Genomic DNA, 9,608 nt, shown 5'->3' on the forward strand with positions numbered 1-9,608 from the left:
GCAAGACAAAATATTTAAGTGCCTTTGAACGGGGTAGTAGGTGCCAGGTGCACCGGTTTGTGTCAAGAACTGCAATGCTGCTGGGGTTTTTCACACTCAACAGTTTCCTGTGTGGTCCACCACCCAAAGAACATCCAGCCAACTTGGCACAACTGTTGGAAGCATTGGAGTCAACATGGGCCAGCATCCCTGTGGAACGCTTTCAAACACCTTGTAGAGTCCATGCCCCAACGAATTGAGGCTGTTCTGATGGCAAAAGGCGGGGTGCAACTCAATATTAGGAAGGTGTTTCTAATGTTTGGTACACTCAGTATATATAAGTTAGGAGTCATATAATTACAGGGTTAAGATGAACTGGCTCCTTTGCACTGCTCTTAGGTCTGGTTTGTGTTTTTACTGTTAATGGTAAAGGTTAGGATTTGGTGAGAGTATGCTGATCCTAGATCTGTGCCCAAGGGCAATTTCTATCCAGAGACAAATCAAAGGTCCATGCTATTTAAACTTATAATCTACCACCATCTCGTGGCTCAAACTTGTAACAACATTTTCTAATTAATGTGCTGTACTGAGTTTTGTTCTATCACATTGAACACTAATCTGGGTGCAGATTAATTAAATTGAACACTAATCTGGGTGTAAATTAAATTGAAGACTAATCTGGGTGCAGATTAAATTGAACACTAATCTGGGTGCAGATTAATTAAATTGAACACTAATCTGGGTGTAAATTAAATTGAAGACTAATCTGGGTGCAGATTAAATTGAACACTAATCTGGGTGAAAATTAAATTGAAGACTAATCTGGGTGCAGATTAAATTGAACACTAATCTGGGTGTAAATTAAATTGAAGACTAATCTGGGTGCAGATTAAATTGTTAACAGAAATATTATGAATATGTATTTCAATGAACCCAAAGGGCCTCTTCTTCTCCTACTATACGGCCTGCTGTGCTCTACTGTACTCTGCTGTACTTTGCTGTACTCTGTCTACTGTACTCTACTGTACTCTGCTGTGCTCTACTGTACTCTGCTGTACTCTGCTGTGCTCTACTGTACTCTGCTGTGCTCTACTGTACTATAAACCACTGGGTATACAGACTCTTCAGATACTGTTAGCGAACACCAGACTGAGGTCGAGGCGATTACATGGGGAAAAGGTTTATGACTGTAAGGGTGTTTGGTACAAAGGCAACACTACATCGGGCCACATTTCAGCTCTATCCCAGGTCAACCATACAATACTATAGATTTCCACTCTAGTCAACCAGCAAGAAGGAGAGACAGACAGAAGGTCTGGCTTTGACTATGTCAATGATGGGATGTGTAAGTAAGGATTAAGGAACACAAATAAACATTATTCTGATGGTTAAATTTGTACTTAGATACATAACCACTCTCCTCTGTTAGCAAATCTTCCACAGAACTTTGTGGGACAGAGTGAGTTCTGTCCCTGTCTGGCTCTGGACATGTACCCAGGGACCTCTGTACAACAACACTTCACACTCACGAAGCAGTGTTCTTACTAACCAATCACTCTACCATAACCATGGTCTCAGTATAAAGCAGTGTCCTTACTAACCAATCACTCTACCATAACCATGGTCTTGGTTGAGCAAGGGCAATATTACTTTAAGTCTCAAGCAGGGTGACCTCAACATACTATATATCGCCATACTATATACCACCACACTATACAGTGGGGCAAAAAAGTATTTAGTCAGCCACCAATTGTGCAAGTTCTCCCACTTAAAAAGATGAGAGAGGCCTGTAATTTTCATCATAGGTACACTTCAACTATGACAGACAAAATGAGAGAAAAAAATCCAGAAAAATCACATTGTAGGATTTTTAATGAATTTATTTGCAAATTATGGTGGAAAATAAGTATTTGGTCACCTACAAACAAGCAACATTTCTGGCTCTCACAGACCTGTAACTTCTTCTTTAAGAGGCTCCTCTGTCCTCCACTCGTTACCTGTATTAATGGCACCTGTTTGAATGAACTAAATCACCTAATCATACTATATATAACCATACTATATAATCATACTATATAACCATACTATATCACCATACTATATATTACCACACTCTATATCACCACACTCTATATCACCATACTATATATCACCATACTATATCACCATACTATATATCACCATAATATATATAATCATACTATATAACCATACTATATCACCATACTATATATTACCACACTCTATATCACCATACTATATATATAACCATACTATATAATCATACAATATAACCATACTATATAATCATACTATATCACCATACTATATATCACCATACTATATATCACCATACTATATATCACCACACTATATATCACCATGCTATATAATCATACTATATAACCATACTATATAATCATACAATATAACCATACTATATAATCATACTATATCACCATACTATATATCACCATACTATATATCACCATACTATATATCACCACACTATATATATCCATACTATATAATCATACTATATAACCATACTATATAATCATACTATATAACCATACTACATATCACCACGCTATATATCACCATACTATATAATCATACTATATAACCATACTATATCACCATACTATATATTACCACACTCTATATCACCATACTATATATATAACCATACTATATAATCATACAATATAACCATACTATATAATCATACTATATCACCATACTATATATCACCATACTATATATCACCATACTATATCACCATACTATATATCACCATAATATATATAATCATACTATATAACCATACTATATAATCATACTATTTAACCATACTATATATCACCATACTATATATTACCATACTATATATAACCATACTATATATCACCATACTATATCACCATACTATATATCACCATAATATATATAATCATACTATATAACCATACTATATCACCATACTATATATTACCACACTCTATATCACCATACTATATATATAACCATACTATATAATCATACAATATAACCATACTATATAATCATACTATATCACCATACTATATATCACCATACTATATATCACCATACTATATATCACCACACTATATATCACCATGCTATATAATCATACTATATAACCATACTATATAATCATACAATATAACCATACTATATAATCATACTATATCACCATACTATATATCACCATACTATATATAACCATACTATATATCACCACACTATATATAACCATACTATATAATCATACTATATAACCATACTATATAATCATACTATATAACCATACTACATATCACCACGCTATATATCACCATACTATATAATCATACTATATAACCATACTATATCACCATACTATATATCACCACACTATATATCACCATAATACATATATAATCATACTATATAACACCATACTATATATAACCATACTATATATAACCATACTATATATCACCACACTATATATCACCATGCTATATATCACCATACTATATATAACCATGCTATATATAACCATAATATATATAATCATACTATATAACCATACTATATAATCATACTATTTAACCATACTATATATCACCATACTATATATTACCATACTATATATAACCATACTATATATCACCATACTATATATCACCATAATACATATATAATCATACTATATCACCATACTTTATCACCATACTATATCACCATACTATATATTACCACACTATAAATCACCATACTATATATCACCATACTATATATAACCATAATATATATAATCATACTATATAACCATACTATATAAGCATACTATATAATCATACTATATCACCATACTATATATTACCACACTATATATCACCACACTATATATCACCATTCTATAGATTACCATACTATATATATAACCATGCTATATATAACCATAATATATATAATCATACTATATAACCATACTATATAATCATACAATTTAACCATACTATATAATCATACAATTTAACCATACTATATATCACCATACTATATATTACCACACTATATATCACCATACTATATATAACCATACTATATATCACTATACTATATATCACACTATACTATATATCACCACACTATATCACCATACTATATCACCATACTATATAATCATACTATATATCACCATACTATATATTACCATACTATATATTACCATTCTATATATCACCATACTATATATTACCATACTATATATAACCATGCTATATATAACCATAATATATATAATCATACTATATCACCATACTATATCACCATACTATATAATCATACTATTTAACCATACTATATATCACCATACTATATATTACCATACTATATATCACCATGCTATATAATCATATCACCATACTATATAATCACACTATATCACCATACTATATCACCATACTATATATCACCATACTATATATCACCATACTATATATCACCACACTATATATCACCATGCTATATAATCATACTATATAACCATACTATATAATCATACAATATAACCATACTATATAATCATACTATATCACCATACTATATATCACCATACTATATATAACCATACTATATATCACCACACTATATATAACCATACTATATAATCATACTATATAACCATACTATATAATCATACTATATAACCATACTACATATCACCACGCTATATATCACCATACTATATAATCATACTATATAACCATACTATATCACCATACTATATATCACCACACTATATATCACCATAATACATATATAATCATACTATATAACACCATACTATATATAACCATACTATATATAACCATACTATATATCACCACACTATATATCACCATGCTATATATCACCATACTATATATAACCATGCTATATATAACCATAATATATATAATCATACTATATAACCATACTATATAATCATACTATTTAACCATACTATATATCACCATACTATATATTACCATACTATATATAACCATACTATATATCACCATACTATATATCACCATAATACATATATAATCATACTATATCACCATACTTTATCACCATACTATATCACCATACTATATATTACCACACTATAAATCACCATACTATATATCACCATACTATATATAACCATAATATATATAATCATACTATATAACCATACTATATAAGCATACTATATAATCATACTATATCACCATACTATATATTACCACACTATATATCACCACACTATATATCACCATTCTATAGATTACCATACTATATATATAACCATGCTATATATAACCATAATATATATAATCATACTATATAACCATACTATATAATCATACAATTTAACCATACTATATAATCATACAATTTAACCATACTATATATCACCATACTATATATTACCACACTATATATCACCATACTATATATAACCATACTATATATCACTATACTATATATCACACTATACTATATATCACCACACTATATCACCATACTATATCACCATACTATATAATCATACTATATATCACCATACTATATATTACCATACTATATATTACCATTCTATATATCACCATACTATATATTACCATACTATATATAACCATGCTATATATAACCATAATATATATAATCATACTATATCACCATACTATATCACCATACTATATAATCATACTATTTAACCATACTATATATCACCATACTATATATTACCATACTATATATCACCATGCTATATAATCATATCACCATACTATATAATCACACTATATCACCATACTATATCACCATACTATATATCACCATGCTATATATATATAACCATACTATATAACCATACTATATAACCATACTATATAATCACACTATATCACCATACTATATCACCATACTATATATCACCATGCTATATATATAACCATACTATATAACCATACTATATAACCATACTATATCACCATACTATATCACCATACTATATATCACCATGCTATATATATAACCATACTATATAATCATACTATATAACCATACTATATAACCATATTATATAACCATACTATATCACCATACTATATCACCATACTATATCACCATACTATATATTACCACACTCTATATCACCATAATATATATAATCATACTATTTAACCATACTATATAACCATACTATTTATCACCACACTATATATCACCTTACTATATATAACCATAATATATATAATCATACTATATATATACTATTATAACCATACTATATAATCATACAATTTAACCATACTACATAATCATACAATATAACCATACTATATAATCATACTATATAACCATACTATATAATCATACTATATAACCATACTATATAATCATACTATATAACCATACTATATAATCATACTATATAATCATACTATATCACCATACTATATATTACCACAATATATATAATCATACTATTTAAACATACTATATATATCACCATACTATATAACCATACTATATCACCATACTATATATTACCACACTCTATATCACCATTATATATATAATCATACTATATAACCATACTATTTAACCATACTATATATCACCACACTATATATATATCACCATACTATATATTACCACACTATATCTGAAACACTTTATGTTAATGATAGTATGAAGCTGTTTCAAGCAATAGCCAGCTCACTTTGATATGCATTTTCAAGCACGGGTAGAAACAGCTAGGTGTTCGGCTGGTACCTTCAGCAGGCAGCAGATGGCACTGCTAGGGGTGATGCCAACGTCTGTCAGGACCCAGCTGTCCCGAAGGATGGCACCAGCATAGCTCAGCTCCAGGAAGTGCCTCACCTGCTTGTCGTCTGACAGTTGCACGTGGAAGTAATCCTGCCAGAGGAAGAAGATTGGAAACACAAGGAGCCGTAATTGAGTGTCCCATACAATCAGAGTGAGAGGGCTCAGCACTGATGGAGCCGTAATGGAGGGTGTCCCACACAGACACCCATTATGGAGGGTGTTCCACCCAGGCAGATGTCAATGTTTACCATACAATAATTGTAAAAGTGTCCAAATGTGTACAATTAAGAAATAAGGCCCAAGGAGGTGTGGTATATGGCCAATATACCACGGCCAAGGGCTGTTCTTAGGCACAACGCAACGTGGAGGTATATTGGCCATATACCACAAACCCCCAAGGTGACTTCTTTTTTTTTCTTCTCCAATTTAGTGATATCCAATTGGTAGTTACAGTCTTGTCCCATTGCTACAACTCCCATATGGACTTGGGAGAGGCGAGAGCCAAGAGCCGTGCGTCCTCCGAAACACAACCCAGCCAAGCCACACTGCTTCATGACACCATGCCCGCTTAACCTGGAAGCCAGCCGTGTCGACCGTGTCAGCGGGCACTGCTGCGTGCACTGCGCCTGGCCCGCCACAGGAGTCACTAGTGCGTGATGGGACAATGTTGACAAAGCACTGCTGGCGTGGCTGTCTCCTACTGTAAGTACTATCGCCCTATCACATGTCTCCTACTGTAAGTACTATCGCCCCATCACATGTCTCCTACTGTAAGTACTATCGCCCCATCACACGTCTCCTACTGTAAGTACTATCGCCCCATCACATAACCATGTCTCCTACTGTAAGTACTATCGCCCCATCACATGTCTCCTACTGTAAGTACTATCGCCCCATCACATAACCATATCTCCTACTGTAGGTACTATCACCCCATCACATAACCATGTCTCCTACTGTAAGTACTATCGCCCCATCACATGTCTCCTACTGTAAGTACCATCGCCCCATCACGTCTCCTACTGTAAGTACGATCGCCCCATCACGTCTCCTACTGTAAGTACTATCACCCCATCACATAACCATGTCTCCTATTGTAAGTACTAGTCACATACTTTACTTGACACCAGCCAAATGAACAAATTGCTTCTTAGAATCATCTTCCTTTCCCATGGAGCTGTTGGCCGAGGTTGGAGAAGCCAGGAGGAAGGCATGGCCAGCCGTTGAGAAATGCTTGTTGAAGTTTTTGGTTATCATGGATTTATCTGTGGTGACTGTGTTACCTAGCCTCAATGCAGTGGGCAGCTGGGAGGGATGCAAACAGGCTCACATAAACCCTTCATGAAGACAAGTAGCCTAGTGGTTAGAGTGTTGGACTGGTAACCAAAAGGTTGCAAGTTCAAATCCCTGAACTGACAAGGTACAAATCTGTCATTCTGCCCCTGAACAGGCAGTTAACCCACTGTTCCTAGGCCTTTAATGAAAATAAGAATTTGTTTTTAACTGACTTGCCTTGTAAAATAAAAATTTGAAGCAGAGCTTGATTTGTAAATTGGGAGGTGCCAGAGGGGGGGCTCTGTGGTACCAGAACTCATGAGAAAAAAGATCACCTATTATAATAGAGCATTGAACGCATATCATCACATTTGGGTAGAGCAGTAGAGTAGAGCCATTTACAGTAGGTGAACACATGGGGAACATTTTTAGTAGCCTAGGGTCCGGGAAAGTGTTGGCCTTTTTAAAACCGCATTTCGTGCAATTCTACATCCTTTTACATGACTGGAGACTTTGGCATTATCTTTTTTTAATCCGCACAAATGATCGAAATGGCAGGCTACTTTGACACTGACAAACTTAGTATCTGAGATCAATAAAAACGACCTTGTCTTGAATCCATCAATAGCCTATAGGCCTAGGTTTGTGGAGAAACATATAGTAGGCTACAATATGAGGAGGAAATTAGTCCTAAAAATGCTTTCCAGTTTCACTGACTCACCCAATGATGCGCAGCTCACTCGCTGGAGATTGTCGATGCGCTCGTGTCAAAAGGCTATCTCTCCCTCTCTCTGTTTTGTAAAACAATGTTTGGGTTTTGATCAAATATTTTGGTAGTCTACAGCATAGTCTTATCTTTTCAGCAAGAGTCATTGCTTTTCAATCTGTGTTTTCCCTCGATTGTATTTGAAATATTGCAAAAGGCCTGTTTTGTCTGCCTGCTGTTTTTTCACTGACAGATTTGCCTCGCGTTCCCGACTGTAGGCTATTCTTTGTTATTGGGCTACAATCCGCAGCTAGGCTATTTAAAAAAGGGGCCATTGGTCCTCTGTAGCTAAATTATAGGGCTTCTCATGACGTATTAGGCTATTCTGAATGATTTAATTTATTTCTGAACAGACAGCAGTAATTCCGTAACTTTAGAAAATTCCTCCAGAACCCTTCATGCAGCTATGATTCTATAAGGAAACAAATGATGAAGTGCAACTCTGGAGAGATGAGGGGGCAGGATAATTGACGAAGAGGCAACTCGAATGAACTTTGATCGCTTTTATTATAATTGTTACATAGCAAAAAGTGAAAATTATTTTTCATGGCACGAGAGGTACCGGATTCGGCCAAGTAGGTTCCGGAACAAAACAGTCCAGAACGGAACGGTGCCGGATCCTGTTCTGGCATGATCCTGCTCAAATTAAGCACTGATTTGAAGTACCTATGCCTCTACCTGCTAAGTATAAAGATTATTAAACTAGATTCAG

General features: G+C 33.6%; 1 protein-coding gene across 4 annotated transcripts in view; it reads right to left on the reverse strand.

Moving 5' to 3' along the window:
* Positions 1-9,608, reverse strand: part of LOC110514871 (protein ANKUB1-like) — a 61,417-nt gene that overhangs the window by 17,722 nt on the left and 34,087 nt on the right. The window contains exons 1-2 of one of the 4 annotated variants that reach the window (XM_036937338.1): positions 8,852-9,497; positions 6,802-6,945 (exon numbers count right to left, since the gene is read on the reverse strand). The exons of the other annotated variants lie outside the window; for them this stretch is intronic. The gene's annotated coding sequence lies outside the window, so the exon portion shown is untranslated. Of the gene's footprint in view, positions 1-6,801; positions 6,946-8,851; positions 9,498-9,608 lie in introns of those variants that run through there. 4 annotated transcript variants of the gene reach the window in all.

This window comes from Oncorhynchus mykiss, chromosome 1 (genome assembly GCF_013265735.2).
Source record: "Oncorhynchus mykiss isolate Arlee chromosome 1, USDA_OmykA_1.1, whole genome shotgun sequence".
Classification (NCBI taxonomy): Eukaryota; Metazoa; Chordata; class Actinopteri; order Salmoniformes; family Salmonidae; genus Oncorhynchus; species Oncorhynchus mykiss.